General features: G+C 46.4%; 1 pseudogene; it reads left to right on the top strand.

Annotated features, from left to right (window-relative positions):
• Positions 1 to 876: 876 nt before the first annotated feature.
• Positions 877 to 1,784, top strand: LOC146855435 (ADP/ATP translocase 3 pseudogene; annotated as a pseudogene).
• Positions 1,785 to 14,369: the final 12,585 nt, after the last annotated feature.

Genomic DNA, 14,369 nt, shown 5'->3' with positions numbered 1-14,369 from the left:
TTTTTCGAAAATTTCGCCGATTACGCTTACCGTACGCGTACGGTAAGAAATAATAATAAAAAAAAAAAAATATCCACATTCTCCCCACCCCGTGTGCAAAAGGTGCCCGAAGGGCACCTTTTGCGCATGGCTTAATAGAGCTAAACAAAACATATATTTTACCTGTCACAACGATGCTCATCATATGTCCTCCATGTGCGCACGGTGCGCGAAGCGCATCGCGCGTTCATGGCCCATCTAGCGTAACGTGGGCACGCGGTGCGCAAAGCGCACCGCGTGCTCACTGTGCGCGCAAGGTGCGCGAAGCGCACCGTGCGCGCACGGAACAAACTGCGTTAAGTGGGCGCGCACGCCACAAATGGCGTAAAGTAACTTAGCATTTAAAAAAACGTACAAATTCACTGAAAAAACCATAGGTTTCACACACGTTATAGTTAGGAATTAGCATTTAAAAAACCTTGCAAATTCACTGAAAAAACCATAGGTTTCACACATGTTATAGTTAGCTGGACATTTTACTGATAAAAAACCAATGAAATTCCCCCGTTATAGTTACTGTAGGCAACTATAACTCACGCGACCGTAATCCTCTGCTGATGACATATGTGTCTTTATGAAAAAAAAATATTTGTAATATATGTATAGCTAAAATTTAATGGAAGAAGACATGGGCAAATAAGTGTCTAAATACAGTATTAGCATCAGCAGAGGATTACGGTCGCGTGAGTTATAGTTGCCTACAGTAACTATAACGGGGGAATTTCATTGGTTTTTTATCAGTAAAATGTCCAGCTAACTATAACATGTGTGAAACCTATGGTTTTTTCAGTGAATATATATATGTATATATGTATATATATATAGCTGAAGTAGCACATGTGCAGCATCCGAGCACCATGGGCCGAGGAAGCCTCACCCCCGCCTAGACCTGTGGATCCAGCAGCTCAGTGCATCTCTGCTGCATTGGCTGACCAGGCGCTTTCATTTGCATAGGATCTTCTGGCCAGTGGTGTTGCCGCCACCATATCCAAGATGGCTGAAGCCCTCATCGAGAGTGTTAAGTCAATGCTGTAGGTACAACATGCCAGACAGCAAGTTTTGGTCGATAACTAGTACAAAGGGATCATTGACTGTGTTGTCCATATCCCTAAGAACAAGGCTTCCTTTCTTCCTGGCGTGGGAACCTTCTCTCACGCAGGCTCCTAACTTTGCCTTCAAGGATAAGAACACGCAATCTTCTTGGGAGGAACAGGCAAGCATACACAGTTCTGGAACTATTTTGCTGGAAACCTGGCTTCCAGTGGTGCAGCAGGAGCGAATTTGCTTTGTTCTTTAGCCTTTGGGTTTTGCCAGAACACGTTTGGCTGCTGATGTTGCTAAAGCTGGGGCTGACCAACAGTTCAAAGGTCTTGCAGACTGTCTTGTGAAAATCACAAAGTTGGATGGGCAGCGTAGCTTGCATTCGGGGCTCAAGGTGACTGTGCACAGCATCATCATCTACAAAGGTGGCTACTTTGACATTTATGATTCTGCAAAAGGTATGCTCCCCGATCCTAAGAATACTCACATTGTCGTTGGCTGGATGACTGCAGTAGCTGGCACACCCATTTAATAGGGTGAGGCGTCATATGATGATGAAATCTGGCTGTAAAGAAGCTGATGTAATGAACACTGGAACAATCGACTGCTGGAGGAAGATTTTTCGAGATGAGGGTGGAAAAGCATTCTTCAAGGGATCATGGTCAAACTGAGGCATTGGGGGAGCCTCTGTTCTTGTGTTGTAAGACGTGTTAAAAAATGTCATTTACATGCACCCAGGTTTCAGAGTAGTTAAAAGAATCATGTTGAGCCCCTGTGCCATAATGGACCATTTGAGCTTTGAGAGATGTGTTCAGTCTTATCTTAACAAAGGACAAGCCATGTTTGCTGGTGGCCTAAGTTGTATTCGAAAAGGGAACAATTATGTTGATTGCACACTAGACCTGTATCGTTTTGCACAGCTGAATCTTTAATGTGCCCTAAGATGGGCATTCTGCTGAACAATAAATGATGACATTGTCAGGGCGCATGTCATAATTTGAAATATATAAACGTTTCACTGGAGCTATAGAACACATTTCATGGATTTTGCTCGTAATGTGTACCTAATTATTCTCTTCTGTACTATGGTAATTAATGTGCAGTATTTTAGCTTTCACAACTAGTTGTTTCGAAAGGTAAGTTGTGTGGTCTTTTGTGGCAAGGCAGCACTTGTGGCCAGGGCACACGTGGTCATTGTAAATCAATGTAGGATACCTTCTACTTTACCTGTTTGTGGACTTGAGAGCCTCACGTTGGTGGGTTAAATTATCAAATATATTAGAAGCTTCACCTTTCGCAAATTAGATGAAACATCCTTTGATGATTTCAAATATGCAATTTAAAAACATTGTCTCACGAAACTAGCTTGTAGACAAAAGGGTACTGAACAAAGTATTTACCAGAAGAAATTACAAAGTGGCAACAAGCAAAGCAAATATATACAGAAAGGAAATTTTCTAACAGTATATACGTTTAAACCTACCCACCTGTAGCAAATCACATTTTTCTGCATGGTCTCTCCACACCTTTCACCTTAGCATATTATCATGCCAGGCGATAAAATTATCGCCGCTTTAGCGGCAGAAAACTGCCCCTAAAACGGCGATAATGGGCTTGATAATAGGCTCTATGGAATTCCAATTGAAGCCCATGTTAGATGTCCTTCACATCTAACATGGGCTTCAATTGGAATTCCATAGAGCATATTATCAAGCCCATTATCACCGTTTTAGCGGTAGTTTTCTGCCGCTAAAGCGGCGATAATTTTATCGCCTGGCATGATAATATGCCCCCAATTTTGCTGGTATTAGGATTCAGTGCACTTTTACGTTGCCAATCAGTGTCACGGCAAGGATGCTGTCCCCCAAATATGTAAATAATATTTGAAACACCTATGTAGCCTATTAAATTTCCCATTAACGACATCTTAAGTTGGCACAAGAAACACATCAGTAATGTTGAAGGGATACGAAGTGTGTATTCCCACCACCCGTGTGCATGACTGAAGTGTATTCTGGCTTGACTGTAGTTCTAAAAAACTACAGCGGCTCTAGGCACAGAAAATTGATCTATCATGTAGTAAACATAATTGTGTACATTAGGTATGTCACCATAAGTGTGCCGTCTGAGCACACAAGGCTGGGTACAAAATGTATACATGCGTTGCATACTAAATATTAAGAGAAAATGTTTTCCCACAGTGAAATTGCCAAAATGAAGACTAAATTACATTTTCCTAGAGCAAGAGTAATTTGTGAATAAATGTTGATTTTCACAATGAAGCTTAGTAGAATGGTAGAAACTTTGGAATGAAGTGCTAATTGTGGTATTAAGTCTTATGTGTGTGCATGATGTACATGTAGCGAATGAATGTAACTTACACACACATTCATTTTCATAACCTTGAAGGATGGAAGAATCTCATCATATGTTGTGATGTGAAATATGGCACATTATCTGTTGTAAATTTAACAGGAGGGGCATTTATAGCAAATCGTATATACTCACTCAGACTGTGGAACCTTGTCTCGTCTGTTGTTGTAAACTGTCTGCCTCTTCCTTTAAATCATGTCCATGTGCTTGTGTGCGTATTTCAATTCCGTTTTAAACGTATTTGTGTGGAGTATGACACTTCTGCCTGCGTGGTAACTATTTTACAGTATGGCAATTTCCTTCACACACAGGCTTTACAAATTTCAGATCTTGGAGTCACTGTGTAAGAAGCAGCTGTAACAGTAAAGCTGAACACGTGTCAAACGTCTGCTCTTCATTAAACTCTGAATAAATTAACAGGTATTATTTTTGACCAGGATTAAGGTTACCCCGTGTCTTGTCTCCGTATCACTTCCATGCACGTTTACTGTTTGACAGGAAGCTAACATTTGCAGGGCTGTTAGGACCACAGCATTGGGTGAGATGCAGAGTCTCATAAGTGCTATGTGGGGTTGCTGCCACCAGACCGGCTCTGGGCGTCTACAACCAGAGCATCCCCACTTAGTGAAGAAAGATTTCTGTTATTTTATTTTTGATAAAAACCATGCGGTGAGATTCTATCAACTGAAATTCGTTTCCCTTGTGGCTGATGAGAATTTGCAATTAAACACAGCCTTTAGCAGAACATGCAGTTAACATTGCCTTTCTCTCAGCCTGACATCCCTGTTCTGCTGTGTTGTGCTGTGTTGTAATTGAAATGTAAAGTTGTTATTGACATGTTATGATGTTGTACGGGACCGCGGAGGGTGGGGTGTTCTGTGATCTCCCTGGTTACCATATCAGCTTGACCAGTGCTTAATTTGTAAAATATTAAGTGCAGGAGCTCAAATTTTTTAAGGAAGCCACACCCCCTGGCTCCACCTGCTCACTCCACTGGCCCCACCCACTTTCTCTATTGGCTCCACCTACCCACATCCAGAACTAGCATTGCTGAACGTGCCATAACAAGGGTTGGAACCAAAATCTCCAGGTTGAAAGGTCAAGAAATGAGCCATGTGCATGGCCTTAAGGATGCACAACAGGACAGTCGATACACTGTACTGTGCACCTGTGGCTGAGTGTCAGTCACTAGACGTGTATCATTGAAGCACAGATGGGCTAAACTGTGGCACAGCAAGATCCTGAGGAGGTGCCTGTCACCCACAGGGGTGTAAATCTGAAAACACCACACATCCACCCAGAGAGGTGGAAGACTGAGCACCACACACCCATGACAGCTCACCTCCACATACCTGGCCCACAGGAAGCCCATCAAGGCCCCATAAGCTCCTGTATACACAGGCTGTCAGGATATGATTTGCAGAACCTCAGCAGGTGCCCGGCAGTGGGTAGAGAGCCATGCGAAGAAAGAGCTCATGTCTGGAGTCAAGTGCCGGCAGCGAGCGGACCCAGGTAAACTGAAATTGAAGCCTTGCTGTTCCTTTCTGATGATGCTTATTCTGGAATGTCACTTACTCACACCTGACTGCCCAATCCCTTCTCCCTTGCTGCAACTGGACTGGACCCTCCAAAAAAGAAGCATCAATCAATGCAATGCACTCGCAGGAACGCAGGCTCGCAGGCTCGCAGTCACAATATCCGATCATATCGTAATGTCTCGCAACCCCTGCTCCCTAAATACAGCAGCAGCCTCGGCCCTACCACAGAGAACAAGACGTGATTATTTGTGATATTATATATAATATTTATACCATCTATGATTTTTAGGTGACACCAATACTTCATAAACAAAAGTTGCAGTTGAGCTCTATTTGCAATTGCTGCTCATATTTAATTTCCTGTTTAAAAAGGTCCTCTAAGTTGTTCATCGCCACGCAATGTCCGGTTTTGTTTAGCATTACTCCATATAGACATAAACAAAACATTCCAGTCTCCTCTAACCATCCCAAGCTTTAAATCGGGTAAACTGTGAGAAAAAGTGGTGATGAATGTTCAAAGCAACACCAAACCATCCCTCTCCCTTCCAGCCTCCTGAGAAATTCCCAAGTTAAGCAGCTACAAATTACCTCAAACAGAAACAGCGCTAATTCATTCCTTTGCGAAGCGTTGAAGTGGCCAGACAGCCAGAAGATAGCTGTGGGTGCGCTAGTGTGAATTACGTGAAAGGGGCACAAAGTGCGTGCAAAAAATGTGCATGCGAGAGTGATAGTGGTATTTTTTAATTGGGCCAAAACACAAGTAATATAGCGTGCATTGTTTACATTCTGCTGTTTAAAATAGTTTCAAGCTCAAAAGAACAATTTTTCAATGTGAAACTACCCCTTGTTTTGGGAAAAAGAAATTCTCATTTTGACTGCATCAGTCGCCATGAACGCTGGAGTCTGGAGGTTCTCCAAGCAGCTTGCCTTAAGAGTGTAGTATTCATTTGATGTCGCCTTGTGTTGGCGAGGAAGCAGTGCAGATAGAAACTGTCACGTAAAACGTGACACAGTCTGGGCCTTTGAGATGCAAGCGCAAATTTAAAATATCTGTGAGTGTTCACGCACAAGACCTGTCCGATAATCATTCAACTACATGATTTACATCTAAGGTTACTACAATAATGTCCTATTACTTACCGGTAATCTTCATTACTCCGGGTCCCGTAGTCCTCGACACCGTCATGGACAAGTGAGATGTAACTATCTCACTGACAGAAAAAAGAACGCAGGAATGCTGGACCTATCTTCCCCCCTCCCACTGGGAGTACATAAGGAGTACCGGTCCCAGCATTCCTCCTGAAATACCAAGCCCCAATGAAGGCCGGCAGACAGGGAGGGAGGGAGGGAAGTCATGACGGTGTCGAGGACTACGGGACCCGGAGTAATGAAGATTACCGGTAAGTAATAGGACATTACCCCCAGGTCCCTCCGTCCTCGACACCGTCATGGACAAGTGAGAAATACAAAAGCAAACACCGGCATTCATACCAGAAAACACAACAAACCACCAGGATAGCAAACAAACCCAGAGATTTATTGGAAATAAAGAAGAAAAAAATATCAGGAGCGAACAGAGCTCAACACCCCCAATGCAAAACCTCCATCATCCCCCAACAGATTGAGGAGTCGATAATGCCTGGTGAAAGTATTAGAAGAGGCCCACGTGGCAGCTCTACAAATCTCAGAGAGAGGAACACCCCGAACCTCCGCCCAAGAAGCAGCCACCCCTCTCGTAGAACGACCCTGAACCCCCAAAGGAGGAGGAGACCCAGACAGAGAGTAGGCCAAGGAAATGACTTGCTTCAGCCAACGGCCGATCGACACAGAAGAAGCCTTACACCCAAGCGAAGTCGCCCCAAAGGAGATAAAAAGGGAGTCCGACTTGCGAAACACCGCCGTGCGGTCAAGATAAATGCGCAAAGCCCTGCACACATCCAACAAGGACCACTGGGGACCATCAGGAGAATCCAAAACAGAGCCCAGGGCAGGCAACACCAACTCCTGGCACCTGTGAAATTGCGAAGAAACCTTCGGCACAAAAGAAGAATCAAGGCGGAGCACCACCTCACCCTCCGTGAAAGACAGAAAAGGAGCACGCGCCATCAAGGCCCCCAACTCCCCAAGACGACGAGCAGAGGTGACAGCCACCAGGAAAACCACCTTGAGAGTGAGAAATTTCAAATCCACCTCATCCAAAGGCTCAAAAGGAGGACCGATCAAAACCCGAAGGACAAAAGGCAAATCCCACAGGGGAAAAGAAGGACGTGGCACAGGCCGAGAAACAGTAAAACTGCGTAGAAGACGAGAGACCAAGTCCTCAATATCGGAAAGATTCCCCCACGGGGAACGAAATGCCCTAACAGCGGCCCACTGGGCACGCAGAGTAGACACAGCCAAACCCTTCTCGAAACCCTCCCACAAAAACTGAAGGACAACCTGCAAGGAACAGAACAAAGGGGAGACGCCGAACGCCGAACACCAACGATCAAAATTACCCCAATGCCGATCATAAGCCTTGAGGGTAGAAGGCCGCCGGGAACGCTGAAGAGCTACCGCTAAATGCTCCGGGAAACCGCTCCGCCTCCAACCCTGCCTCTCAACTTCCACACCGACAATCGCAACCGGAGAAGAGACAGGGACGGGGAAGACCGAAGGGGAGACGGAGACAGGGGAAGAAACCAGGGACCCTGAACCGCCAAAAGATGCACCGTCGGAAACCAGGACCTTCGAGGCCAAAACGGCAGGACCGCCACCACCTCCCGATCTTCCTGACACAGACGGGCCAGAAATCTGGGAACCAGAGCCAGGGGGGGAAAGGCATAGAGGAGACGCGACGGCCAACGCAACCGGGGTGAGAGACAACTCCAGAGAATCCGGAAAGCACCGACTCAGGACATCCGCCACACAGTTGTCCACTCCCCGAAGATGAACCGCCGTCAGAGACAGCAGATGGCTCTCCGCCCAACAAAACAGGGGGACCACCACCGCATTCAAAGATGCCGAACGAATCCCCCCTTGATGATTCAGATACGCCACCGTCACCATATTGTCGGATCGTACCAACACATTCCGATCGAGCAAAAGTCCCCGAAAACCCATCACAGCCCGGGACACCGCCGTGAGCTCTCTCCAGTTGGATGACCTGCGACTCTCCAAGAGGGACCAACGACCCTGAAGGGTGCGAGACCCCAAGGTCGCACCCCAACCCAAGGCGCTGGCATCCGTCATCAAGACCAGAGAAGGAGAAGACTGCAGGGGCAGACCCAATGACAGATGACCCCTCACAGACCACCAAAGAAGCACCGGGAGGACCACCAAAGACACAGGAACCAGAACATCCAAATCGCGGGACAGAGGATCCCAGTGAGACAAGAGGTACACCCAAAGGGGGCGCAGATGAAAACGCGCCCAGGCCACCGTAAAAACAGTCGCCGCCATCAGACCCATAAGACGCAACCAAAGGCGCACCGGAAAGGCACCCCCCACCCTGAAACGACGAGCAAGGGATCCGAACGGAAGCGGGCCCCAATGAAAACCATGTCCTGAGACGGCGTCAGTTGACACTTGGGCAAGTTGATCAGGAAACCATGGGCCCGCAACGCCGAGCACACCACCTCCCTGGCCTCCAGCAACAGGACCCGAGATGGAGCATGGATCAACCAGTTGTCTAAGTATGGGTACACCATTACCCCTTGGAGATGAACACCATGAATTGATAATGACGCCCCAGAACACAAAACCGCAGAAACCTGCGGGACCGAGGATAGATCGGAACATGGTAATATGCATCTTGAAGATCCAGGGTACACATGAAGTGACCCGGCAGCACCAAAGGAATCACCCTTTGCAAAGTCTCCATGCGAAAGAGAATCCTGGTCACCCATTTGTTCATAACCCGTAGATCCAAAACCAAGCGGAAACCCCCCGTGTTTTTGGGAACCAGAAAGATCAGGGAATAAAAGCCCACCCCACTCTCTGATGGAGGAACCTCCTGAATGGCACCTTTCCGAAGAAGGTCCAGAATCCCGTGGGAAAGATGAGACCACTTCACACGACTCGAAGGCCAAGGAGTCGGTCGAACACCGGAGTCCGGTGGAGGAGTCGTAAACTCCAGAACATAACCGTGGTGAATGATCTCCAACACCCAGACGTCGGAACAAGACTGAACCCAGCAATCCAGGAAGAAGCGCAGCCGCCCTTCAACCATCAACCCGGGAACCACCGCCAAAGAGTCAGGAACGCGGCTTGGGAGGCGGAGGGGACTTAGCTTTACGGTCCCGACCACGGCCAGAAGCAAACCTACCCTGGCCCCTCACAAACTGTCTACGAGAAGCAGGGCGAAAGAAAGATTTGGATCTAGAAGGGACAGGAGCAGAAGCAGAGGCTTTGAAAGAAGAAGAATGCTTTTTCTCCTTAAATAACTTATGTAATTTGGTCTCCAACTCCCCCCCAAACAACATAGTACCCTGAAAAGGCAACCTCAATGCACAAGCCTTCTGCACAGAGTCAGTTTTCCAGTCCTTAAAGACAAGACTGCGACGTGCAGCCACACAAGCCCCTCCGGACAGAGCAGAAGCACGCACAACGTCAAAGGAGACATCAGACAGCAGCTCCACCTGACGCTCGATCTGCTCAAGCAAACCAGAACAGTCCGTGGCATTGTCCATAGACTGATAGAGCGAATTCAGGTCAGACAGCAGGGACTGCGAAACATAAGTCCCATAGATGCCAGCCCTCAAGGCCAGGTGGAAACCAGAATACACCTTACGGAGTGCAACATCCGCTTTCTTGTCAACAGGTTCTTTCAGCACAGCGTCCTCAGCAAGGGAAGTGCGTCCCACCAAACTAGCCACAAAGGAGTCAATAGGAATCGAATCCGGAAGATCTGTAGCCATATCCTGCAGAGGATAAAGCCGATCCATGAATCGCAGAATCAAAATGCGATCAGGATCAGCCCACTCGCGCTTCAAAACATCTTTAATGAAGGGATGGACAGGAACATCGACTGTGTCAGCACTCTGAAACTGTCGCAACAAAGGGCCCCTAGAGGTACTAGGTGCGTCCTCGTCAGGGAACCCCATGATCTCCTTAACATGCTTCAGAATACTGGGCATAGCGTCTTTGTCCACATATTTGCCCTTCAACTCTCCGTCCCCCAACCACGCAGACTCATCGCCACTAGAGTCAGAAGAAACAGGAGCAGGGCACTTGCGACGGGACCCAACATCACCCATCTCGGTCAAAGTTTCCCTGATCAGGCGCTTAATGTGCGCATCACCACCAGCATCACGGCGCCTGGACCTGGCAGGAGAAGGAGACCTGGAAGCAGTGGATGAAGAGGAAGATGAAGACCTCTCCCGGTGATGACGTTTCCTAGAACGCTTCCCCATCTCAGAGTAATACACCAAACACAGCCAAAACACAATAGCAAACAACCGCTATGCGGTACTCACCCCATCGGCTCGTTTAAATGAGCCTCCCACAGCCGGGAACCTCGAGGCGCCTGACTTCCGTCCCCACGTCCAAAAACCAGAAGCCAGGCAGGACGAAACCCGGAAGGGAAAGGAGGCTGCAACCAATTACTGTGCAGCACACCGGCCGCGCCCCCTAGCAAGCCCGGCAGGCAGGAGGGGCGGCCATCGGGCAATGAATCAACCAACGCGGTATTACACCGCCGCGCGGCAAAGGATTCCAAGAAGCCCGCGCCACTCCCCCCAAGCCCGGCAGGGAGGGAGAGGCCAGCAACGAAGGGCCACCGGCACCAGGTAGGAACCCGCAGCCACAACGGAAGATCCAGAAACAAGGCAGGAGCGCCCCGCTCCTGCCGCGTCCTCACACTGTCAGGATGACAGAAAAAAGAACAGGAGGAATGCTGGGACCGGTACTCCTTATGTACTCCCAGTGGGAGGGGGGAGGATAGGTCCAGCATTCCTGCGTTCTTTTTTCTGTCAGTGAGATAGTTACATCTCACTTGTCCATGACGGTGTCGAGGACGGAGGGACCTGGGGGTAATGGAGATGCTAAAGCCAGGGGTCCTACAGTGGACCGATTTGCTTTTTTTTTTTTTTTTTTTTTTTTTTAATTTTTTTATTTAGATCTCAATAAACAATGCACATTTTATACAAAAAAAATATGTATGCAGGTAGACAATAGTACAACATAATTTCCTACTTTTTCTTTTTTAAAAAAGCAAATATATTTCAGCTTACCAAATCTTAACCGAGCGATGGTTTACATACTACGATTTTACCCTATCCCCTCTCTCCATCTTGCTAGCGGTTCCCATATTCTTTTACCCAGGGCCTTCCCTACTCTCCCCTTTTTTGCATATATTGGTTTTTCCAAATTAAATGTCGCAATAAGATTTGCTAGCCATACCTGCATTAAGGGAGGAGTTTTGTCTAGCCAGGCCCTAGCTATAATTAATCTGAATACCGCCATTGTCATAAAGATAAACTCCTTAACTTCATCACTAACTCCATCATGGCCTATTCCAAACAGAATCCAACCGGGAGAAAGGACTATCCGTATCCCAAGTGCCCTATCCAAGAAGTTCTCTATATCCCGAAGAAGGGTATGGAGTTGGGGGCAAGTAGCAAACATATGAATTATATCAGCCTCAGGTGCGTTGCAACGAGGGCAGTTTATCCCAGCACTGCCCCCCCATTTGGCGATTCTAGCAGGTGTATGGTAAAGCGAAAATAGAGTTTTGTAATGTTGGGATTGCAAAGGAGCAGAGCGCAGGATGGTACAGCCCAATTCAAGCGACTCCTGAAAGTCCTCCGTTTCTCCCCCAAGTTTCTCAGCCCACTTGCGACTATGTTTATCCACGTCGTCTGCCTTAGTTTTAATTAATAATGCATATGCTGACCTGATTGTATGCAGACCCCCATTAATTAATATCTCCATAAAATCATTGGTGTTATATCCTGCTATACCACCACGTTTGTCTCCAAGAAAGCTTCTAACCTGTAGGTATTTAAAAAAGTCTTTTCTAGACAAGTCGTACTTATTTACAAGAACTTCAAACTGTACCACTCGCTCAGAATCTCTTAGATCCCCAATTTGTACAATTCCTTTTTGGTTCCATGAGGCCATAACTGAATCTGAAAAGATTTCTGAGGGAAGCGTCTTATTATTATATAATCTGACATATCTATTAAACCGGCCAAGTCCCATCCGCTTCTCAAACATCTTCCAGACATGTATAGCTGCATTAAGAGTCCTAAACTGTTTCCCTCTTAAATACGCAAGATCCATATAATATAAAAAGCAATTTTCTGTCTCTTGTCCTAATAAAATTGCGTATATGTCTGTAGATGAGGAAATAGCTTTCTGAAGATGTCCCACTCCTCCAATTAACCCCTGCATATATTGAAGAGCAGAAGCTACATAATATAGTCTGAGATCCGGGGCTCCCCACCCGCCTCTATCTCTCGGTAGCGTCATGAATCTGTAAGCCCTACGAGTTTTCCCATGGGACCATATAAATTTGTTAAATAAGCCTTCCAAAATATTGAACCATTTAGTTTCAAAAATTAGCGGAATTGTTCTAAATAGATAAAGAAATTTTGGTAAAATGCTCATTTTAAGTACATTGGTACATCCAACTAGCGAAAGATGTAGATTATTAATTCTCTCTAGGTCTAGTTTTACTTTCTCAACCAAAGGGCTTATATTTAACTCAACGAGAGTGTCCAAATTTGCAGTTATTACTATCCCAAGATAACTAGCGGAAAGGGCAACTCTAGTGTCAGTACAAAGAACATCTTTATTCTTAACTATCTGGGTTTTAGACCTGTTCAACCTATAACCCGAAAATTGCCCAAATATCCCAGCTTCCCTTTCAACCTCGCCGATAGCTAAATCCAGATTCGAGGTAAGTATGGTAACGTCATCTGCATATGCCAAGATTTTGATTACCCGGCCATTTAAAACCATTGGGGGGATTTTATTATTTCTCTCCAACCTACGTAAAAAAGGCTCGAGAAATAATGCGAAAAGCAGGGGAGATGAAGGACATCCCTGTCTCGTACCCCTAGAGATTACCACTGTATCTGAATGGCCCCTATTTACTCTAATTTTGGCCGTTGGACCTACATACAGAGCTTGTAAAGCAGTTATAAAACCAACTCCGATACCACACCATTTCAGAACCGCCCACAAAAATCCCCAGGCGACCCTATCAAAGGCCTTTTCGGCATCTAAAAATAGTACTGCGATAGGGTCGCCCAGGGACCCTGCGGCGTCAAACATTGTTATGGCCGTCCTGACGTGCAGAGTGGTTCCCTTGCCTGGTATGAAACCATGCTGCGAGGAACTTACTAGCTGCTCTATGTTTCCTCCAAGCCTCGTCGCCAGCATTTTAGAATAAATTTTTATATCAGAATTCATAAGAGTAATGGGCCTATATGATCCTGGGAGTGTTGGGGGTTTACCCTTTTTAGGAATAACTATAATATCTGCCATTCCCCAGGACTCTGGGGGTGGCCCCCCCCGCTGTGTATGAATCATAACCTTAAGCATATCCACCGCTATAATATCCTGGAACAATTTATAAAATTCAACCGGGATTTGGTCTGGCCCAGCAGCTTTTCCCGAGGGCAGGTCGTCCAGAGATCCCTTAAGTTCCTCTAGATAAAATGGAGCATCGAGCTCATCTCTGTCTTGAAGTGACAAGAAAGGAGCTGTAATGTCCCTAAGATACCGATCCATTTCCAATTCTACTGACGTACTCCCCTCTTCCCCAGTGTAGAGATTAGCATAGAACTTCCGAAACTCCTCCCTAACAAGGACGGGATCCGTGACTAAGTTGCCCTGACTATCTTGGATTTCCTTAATGTCGGCCATAGCTATGCGCTGTCTAGTTCTGACTGCGAGGATGTGTCCAACTCTCTCACTCAGCTCGTATGAGTCTTGTTTATGCGCTAAGTACTTTTCCGCGGCTTTTGAGCTAATGCCTTCAGTGGCGTCCCATTTAAGGAAAGTAATACTAGCTAGATATGTCTCTAGAGGAAGCCCCTGTATTATAGCTCTAGCAAGATTATCTTCCGCTGTCAATAATCTAGCCCTTATATCCTCCATATATCTTCTTTCACTTTTCCGTTTAGCCAGCACATAGCTCAATGTTTCTCCTCTGATCCCAGCCTTAAAGCAATCCCAGACCACGCCAGGAGGGGCAGTATCTCTATTGATCTCCCAGTAGCTCGTTATCCATGATTCCATTCGCTTCTGATAAGCAACATCCCTTAGCAGTATACGCTCAAAAGTCCACTGAGTTTTTGTAACACTTATCTGTGTAGCGTTTAATGTTAAAACTAGGGGGCTGTGGTCTGAGATAATTCTAGGTTGTTTCTCAATTTTTACCTGAGTAAT

The sequence above is a fragment of the Triturus cristatus genome, chromosome 4_1 (genome assembly GCF_964204655.1).
Source record: "Triturus cristatus chromosome 4_1, aTriCri1.1, whole genome shotgun sequence".
NCBI classification, from domain to species: Eukaryota; Metazoa; Chordata; class Amphibia; order Caudata; family Salamandridae; genus Triturus; species Triturus cristatus.
Note: the sequence above shows the minus strand (reverse complement) of the source record. Positions and strands in the feature narration are given on the sequence as shown.